At 36.5% G+C, this 8,284-nt stretch overlaps 1 pseudogene; it reads right to left on the bottom strand.

Annotated features, from left to right (window-relative positions):
• Positions 1–6,050: 6,050 nt before the first annotated feature.
• LOC127518851 (serine/threonine-protein kinase pim-2-like) lies at positions 6,051–7,989 on the bottom strand (annotated as a pseudogene).
• Positions 7,990–8,284: the final 295 nt, after the last annotated feature.

Here is an 8,284-nt window from a genome sequence, read left to right on the forward strand (position 1 = left end):
TTTTCAGTGGAGCAATTTTAAGGGAAACTGCTACTTGCTTTAACCATTGTACACCAAACTGTAGTACACAATACTGAAAATGTTGCACAGTATTTACTCATCAAACCGTATACTTTTCTAGTTACACTGATGCAGAAGAGGGATTGTCCTAAAATCCAAATAGTGTAGCTCTGACCTGGTTTCTGTATAGCAGAAACCCAGCAGTGTTGTTGTCATTTTTAAGGCTCTTAATTTAGTCTGTTTTACAGTCCAAAGCACTTTGCAGTCTGGTTCATGCCCTTGCTGTACATCTGAAAGCTGGAGTCTGTAGCCTGTATAACATTTGCTTTTAAGCTGTTGGCAGCTTTTGGAAAAGCCTTTTCAGAATATCTAACAGTTAAGCATCCTCAGAGTAACTAACTTGACTGCTCTTGACCTATCACATATAAGCTATGTGGACTAGCTTTGAGTTCAACTGTCCTCAAATTCTTCTTCCAACTGCAGGCCACAGCAACTGAAGTTCAGCAACTATCCCATTGTCAGAGAGATGTTTTTGGGTGCCAAACTGGAAGAATAGATTAAAAAAGCTAGCACTGTAAATCGATTTTAATTCAATTTTAAGATATGCCCATGACATAACCCGGTTAATCACAATTAAAGGATTAGTTCACTTCAGAATTCAAATTTCCTGATAATTTACTCACCCACATGTCTTTCTTTCTTCAGTCGAAAAGAAATTAAGGAGAATATTCCAGGATTTTTCTCCATATAGTGGACTTCAACAGGGTACAGTGGGTTGAAGGTCCAAATTGCAGTTTCAGCGCAGCTTCAAAGAGCTCTACACGATCCCAGCAGAGGAATAAGGATCTTATCTAGCGAAATGATCAGTCATCTTCTAAAAAAAAAAATTATATACTTTTTAACCACAAATGCTTCGTCTTGCACTAGCTCTGCAATGTGATGCACCACGCATTACGTAATCATGTTGGAAAGGACGGGCGTGCCCTTTCCAACTTCACAATTGCTTGACATCATTGTTTTGCCTTTTTTGTAAAGTGCCTTCGACTTAGTTTTGCATGTTCGCTTTGTAAACACATGCTCGGTACTTCCGCCTACGTCACGCATGACCTTTCCAACATGATTACGTAATGTGTGGCTCATCAAAGAGCAGTGCAAGACGAGCATTTGTGGTTAAAAAGTATATTATTTTTTTTTTGAAAATGATCATAAGACCCTTATTCCTCTGCTGGGAATCGTGTAGAGCCCTTTGAAAAATCCTTGAATGTTTTCCTCAAAAACCTTAAATTCAACTGATGAAAGAAAGACATACACATCTTGGATGACATGGGAGTGAGTAAATTATCAGGAAATTTTAATTCTGAAGTGAACTAATCCTTTAATTGCATAAGTCAATATATGTTGAGAAAAAAAACATTCAAAGACACTACATTGTTGTGTTAAATGAATAGTTATGTCAAAATGTAGTTATGTATGACTTACTTTCTTCTGTAAAGACTCAAAATGAGATTTTTTTTTTTTTTTTAAATGACTTTTTTTCTCCTCACAGTGAAAGTCAGTGGGGTCCAATGTTGTTCTGGACCCCACTGACTTTCATTGTATGGACAAAAACGGTTCAAACGTGTGTGTGTGTGTGTGTGTGTGTGTGTGTGTTTCCCAGAAAGTGTGGATGAGGTATGAAACATCATGAAGGTAAGCTTCCATCTGTAAGCTTCTTTTGAATCTGAAGAACCGACAAGCCATTGTCCTGCTCTGACGTCGCCCAAACGTTTTCCTGAGCAAACAAAGCCGCATATTGAAAACTGCAATTGTTATCCATGGTGATTGTGTAACCAAACATTTTTCTGTGGTTCTCCTACACTTAAATGACTAAGAGAAGAAGAAAGCGGAGGCAGAACATTCTGTGGTTGTTGAATGTCAATCTTATTCTCACTGCGTGGTATTCAAAAATGCATCAGCACCTTTTTAAGTCTTATTTATTACTACATATAATTTATATACTTTATTTGTGTATTTTCCTTATTTTTAGCAAGCATCTGTCAATCCTAAACATCCTACAGATTAACAAAGAAAGCATGTTTCACTCTAACTTGCAATGCCATCTATGTCTTAGTTGAAGGATTTACAGCGTACACTTAGTATAAATGACATGAAAGTTTTGGAGTGGCATTTCAATGGACTTTAGTTGCACTGGAGCCTCCAAGAAGTTCTGCTTGTTAAATACTTAATTATGGTTCATTTAAAAAAAACAAAAAAACAAAAAAACAAAACAGAATTTCTTTTAATTAGTCGCTTTAGCATTAATGAGAGCATGTAATTCAGTGTAGTGTGAACGACTGCTCTGCCTGCATAAACACGAATTAAGTAACAGATGAAAAATTTTTTATGATGCTAAGTATTATTTTTAAACTTTGACAACTACTGAAGGACGGTCCAAACGATTAATAAACTGAGGAATGGATGTACATAGTCATCAGAGCTATAATGTAAACAAGCCATCTGCTGATAAACAAATGAATGAGCAGCTGAGACTGGCAGAGAGAATCGAGAGGCTACTAGACTGAATAACAAGAGAGCACAACCATGAGCAGGGGCAGCTCAGAAATCCAATTACCTTGGCTAATAAGATGACATTCTGACATAAACCCTTCCAAGAGACCGTGGACAGAATGTTTTAGTGCTGCCAGCCAATACATTTCCATAAACACCCATATGTGGACATAAAAGTATTAAAATAAGTTTGAGTATACTGTGGTAAGTAAACGCCTGCAGTGGACCTTCTCCTAGCATATCAAATGATAGTGTGATGTTTTTTTACTGTAAGTGTGTTTGTACATCTTCAATGTAAACTCAGATTTTTTGTTTGTTCAAATAGAAATATGACTGTCATCCTGTGAATGCACTCATCTAGAACACTTTTTAAACTTTTTTAAAGAAATTAATATGATTAATCAGCAAGGATGTATTAAACTGATCGAAAGTGTCGGTAAAGACATTTATAATGTTGTTAAAAAAGATTTCTATTTCAAATACATACTGTTCTTTTGAACTTTCTATTTATTAAAGAAGAAAGAAATGATGAGAAATGTTTCTTGAGCACCAAAGCAGCATATTAGAAATTAAATTGTAATATTTCATTTTATTTATATTTGTATTTGATCAAATAAATCTGCTTTCAAAAACATTAAAAATCATACCGACTCCAAACTTTTGAAGTCATATATTTTCACATTTTTAATGTTTATTATTTGTAAAGTATGTATTAAAAAGTCACTGCTTCATGCAAAAGCTATTAGCAGTCAGTAGTATTATATTCTGTATTAGATATTATTAATTTACTCTCAGACAGAAAGGGTCCGATAATTGGGAGGGTTACTAAGATAAAGTATTCGTACTGGACGCGATCTTAATCATCCACACCATGTAAAATAATATCATTCTTAATTAGGCTGCTAGACATGGATCACAATGGTCAACTAATTGACTACTCATTCAACAACCGACTAATTGATGAGAGAGGTCGACTCATGTATCTAGATTTAGCAAAAAACAGTCAGAGAGATGGTGGAAAATGACCATAAAAAAACTAAATTGGTGCAGAAACTTTTACTTTTGAACACAAAAGAAGATATTTTGAAAAATGTTGGTAACTAGACAGTTGACGATAGCGACTGATTTCTATAGTAGGAAAAAAACCCACTATGGATGTCAATGGCTACAGTCAACTGTCTGGTTACCAACATTCTTCAAAATATCTTCTTTTTGTGTTCAGGAGAAAAAAAGAAACTCATACAGGTTTGGAACAACATGAGGGTGAGTAAACGATGACAGAATTTTATTTTTTGATTAACTTTCCATTTAAAGGTGCAGTGTGTAAATTTTAGGAGGATCTATTGACAGAAATGCAATATAATATACATAACTATGTTTTCAGTGGTGTATAAAGTTTTTATTACCTTGGAATGAGCCATTTCTATCTACATACACCACGGGTCTCCTTTCATGTTAAGTCGCCATTTTGCGCCGGCATGTTTCTACAGCAGCCCTAAACAGACAAACTGCTCTACAGAGTTTCATCACTATGTTGTTGTTCTTCTTTGTTAGTGTTTATTAGAAGCAGAGACCATTCTTTGTTAAAAGTAAAAAGAAACCTCATTGCTTGAATGGCTACTCTCTGCTGTCTCAGACGATGACATCTTTGTCCTGTGTCGGCCACCGTAGCTTCTCTATGTGCTTCAGAAGGGAGGGGTGAGCGGTGGACTGAGCAATCAGCTATTGGTGAACATGTAAAACTAGCTATCAAACACTTTCGCTTTTTGCCCAATCCTGGCCAAAATCGTACAGTGTGAACTAAACGTGTGAAATGTGACTCTAACAGTCATATTATGTTCAATTTTAAGCATGTCTGTCAAAATACACCACCAGCCGTGCTTTCAGATTATAGGAAATGTGGGAACCTGTTGTTTTGAGATTGGTGTGTGTTTTGGAGGCATTTAAGTTAGAAATAAAGACTGAGAAACAAAGACAGGCAGGTTGAGAATAAAAGAAAGAGTGAGAGCATGAATGGAAAACATCACATTAAATGCTAACAAATGGAGCAAAGGCACAGTGTGTGGCCCTGTTGCATTTATATAGAATAAACTAAATGACCTTATCTTTTGAATTGATTCATACCCTGAACACACAATCTCACCTGGTTTTTCAAGATCAGGGTAAATAATGCTATCAAGAAGTAATGCATTGACTTGATGCTAACGCTGATTAATTCATCAGATTCTATAGGTGCCTGTGTCAAGGGACATAAAGCAGGTATACCTTCTTTCAAACCACATGATTTTAGAATAGCCTTCCTAGCTTGTTGTGTTCAAGTGAAGACTTATCTGTTGAGCCAGACGTATAGTTAGCCTTCTGATCTTTCTGCAGCTCTGTATACTGGGAAATATTGTTTCTGTTGTTTTTTACATTCATACATCCTTTACTTATCAGAGGCACTAATAGCTTTTTCCTTTCCTTTTCTACACCTACATCTTGAGACACCCATTTTGACTTTACTAGCTCTTGTTATGCCTTTCTACTCCTGACCCAGCATCAACCTCACACCTATACTCTTCTTGCTGTCTCTACACTGCTTCAGTTACCACTATTTGTGTATCACATAAATAAAGAAGTAAAATATAAAGGTTTGGCTAGGCTACTATGGCGGTAGATATGCTACTTACTTTTTCAGAAGACATATTTGGATATATGTCTTGTAGGACTTTTGGCTTATACTGTCAAATCATATCAAATGTTCAAATATTACCTATAAATATAAATATAACCTGACAGAAATGACTTCTGCAGGAGCCTCTAGGGTGGCTATGTCAGAGGAATGTACTATGAAACGCCATAAAAAACAATATGCAAGATAAATGTTTAATATAAAAATAATTTTATTTCTTATAAATTTTCTTAAAAATAAATTATTCATTTTGTTAATTTTCTTAAAAATAAATATATTTTCTTAAATAAATTATACATTTTCTTATAAATAAATTAGACATTTTCTTATAGATTTTCTTTTAAATAAATTATAAAATTTCTCGGTCACACTTTATATTAAATATAAATGTTAGTATATAGTAGTTAAAGACATTTAATATAAAGTGGGACCACATATTCTTATAAATATATAAAACTATATATAAATCTTCTGATAAAGTTTCTTATAAATAAATTATACATTTTCTTATAAATAAATAAATAAATTTCCTTGGTATGGAAAAGCCACTTGTGTCAGCCCGCCAGACGCAAAGCTGACTAAAGACTGAAACAAAAGGGTGGCTGTGATGGAGCCGTTTTCCGTTGTTCTCCATCTTACACCATGACCTGAAACAAAAACATATACATCAGCATTATTTATATAAATACATTCATTACATTTAGAGCAAATTTGACTTGGCAAAAGGTCTAGGATGATATGAAAAAACATTTGACAAAAATTAGTCTTTACTTTTAGTACCTTAAACCAGTCATGGAGCCGCATCTCTTCCAGAATAATTCTCTGCTCTGGATCAGGTTGCAGAGAAGCTCTAATCATCTGGCAGCATTCTGTGCAAAAAGATCAGAGAGACATCTGATTATTAGCTCATACTGTACACCTTTTTTGAATGATTAAGAATTTAAATTGGCCCTCTTTGTTTTTTTTTATGAAGATCTCACCTTGTGACAGGCCAGGTTTGCACCATTCGTCTTCGCTGATCATACGCAAGTTGTTGTCTGAGGGATAATACCCACACACCGCGGCAAACAGGAGGATCCCCAGTGACCACACTGTCGCCGGCTTTGCATGGTAACCGCCGTTGACATGGCACTCCGGTGGACAGTACACTCTTGTGCCTGGAAAGAGATTTTGTATGATGTTTAATACTTTTTACCACAGCATGTTGACTATACATAGGATGTGTTTCGGTGAGCTAATTAATGGTTCATAATACATACCACGGAAGGTCACGTAGGCAGACTCCTTCATGAGCTCACCGCACCCGAAATCAATCAGTTTGACCTCCAAGGTGTCCTGGTTTATCAGCACGTTCTCCAGTTTTATATCTCGATGGAAGACTCCACGCTCACAGCAAATGATAGCAGCGTGAATGACCTGCTGCATAACGTGCCTTGCTGTCTTCTCATCGAGACTTCCTCCTTGAAGCTTTATGAAGCTTAACAAGTGCATGCAGGGGATGGGGCGTTCCAGGACCATGATGTAGTGGTCCGGGTCGTCCTGCCAGTCCAGCAGTTTAATTATCTGCGGAACTCTGGGGCCCTTATTGGCCATTAATGTCAGGCCGATCTCCATGGGGAGGCGTTTGGGATGGCCAGGCTAAAATAAAGAACATATAATAGTTAGATGGAGGTGATTTCCCAGATCAACATGAATATAAGATGTTATAAATTGAAAATAGTGACTGAGAAGCAATAGCACAGTCTACTCACAACTAATATATATCGCGTATTTGGCTTCTTTTCTGCAATTTTCAAAGCCACCTAAAAAAAAAAGAAGAAAAGAATAAACAATTAGCATGTCAGGTTTATATCATTCCAGTCAAAAATCTTAAAGAGATATGCAAAGTTTTTGAAGTAAAAAAAAAAAGTGTAAGGAAAAAATAATACCTTAACGCCATCCTTGCAGCGAGTCCCTGCTTGCACATAGCCATACCCTCCTTGACCCAGCTTGTGTCCAAATTCATATCGCCAGCAAATGTGGCCTATTAAAAGATAAGCACTTGTAGTTAGCATGAAATACAATTTTTTTTTTTTATGCATTTTATAATTTATTATTAACATTTTCTAATTCTCATGTATTTATTATTCTTACCATTGTCCAGCTCATCCATGCTGTCATCTTCAGCTGGAGCGTTGACATCCAGAGGTTGAAGGACGTCCTGCTCCAGCTGTTCCTCAGCAGCATGGAGGACTTGAGAGGCTGGAGCTTCTTCAGGATCATTGATCTCTCCAATGTGTGGTGGAGAAGTCTGATCTAAAGTAGGGAATATCAATAATATGAATAAAATGATGGCTCTTAATTTAGGGTGACTTTTGACAAAAATAAACATTTCTAAATTATGTAAATGCTTTTGTTTCTGAATTAAAATTCCCACATACGGTTTAGTAATTACACATTATAATAAAACAATCCTCAACAACTGGGATGTGTGTGTATCATGTTTTGGATTATGGCAGTAAACTTACCCTTGTCCAGCTCTTCCATGCTGTCATCTTCAGTCGAACAAACTGGAGTGTCAACGTCCTGAGGTTGGAGGACATCCTGTTCCAGCTGTTCCTCAGCATCAGGGAGGAGGACTTCAGAGGCTGGAGCTTCTTGAGGATCAGGGATCTCCACGATGTGTGGTAGAGACACCTGATCTAAAGAGGGAAATGCCAATAATATGAATAAAATATTGCAGCTTTTTAACCATCTCCAAACAATGTTCTGTAAATGGATTTGTTTCTGAATTAAAATTCCCACATACTGATTCTGGTTTGGGAATGACACCTAATAAAGCTATTCTCAACAACTAGGAATGTGTGAATGTGTGTGTTTTGATGCTTTTGGACTAGGCAGTAAACTTACCCTTGTCCAGCTCTTCCATGCTCTCATCTTCAGCCGAGCTAAGTGGAGCGTCGACATCCTGAGGTTGGAAGACGTCCTGCTCCAGCTGTTCCTCAGCATCAGGGAGGACTTCAGAGGCGGGAGCTTCTTGATGATCAGGGTTCTCTACAATAGTGATGTGCTGTAGAGGAGTGCGAT

Source organism: Ctenopharyngodon idella, chromosome 9 (genome assembly GCF_019924925.1).
Source record: "Ctenopharyngodon idella isolate HZGC_01 chromosome 9, HZGC01, whole genome shotgun sequence".
NCBI lineage: Eukaryota > Metazoa > Chordata > Actinopteri > Cypriniformes > Xenocyprididae > Ctenopharyngodon > Ctenopharyngodon idella.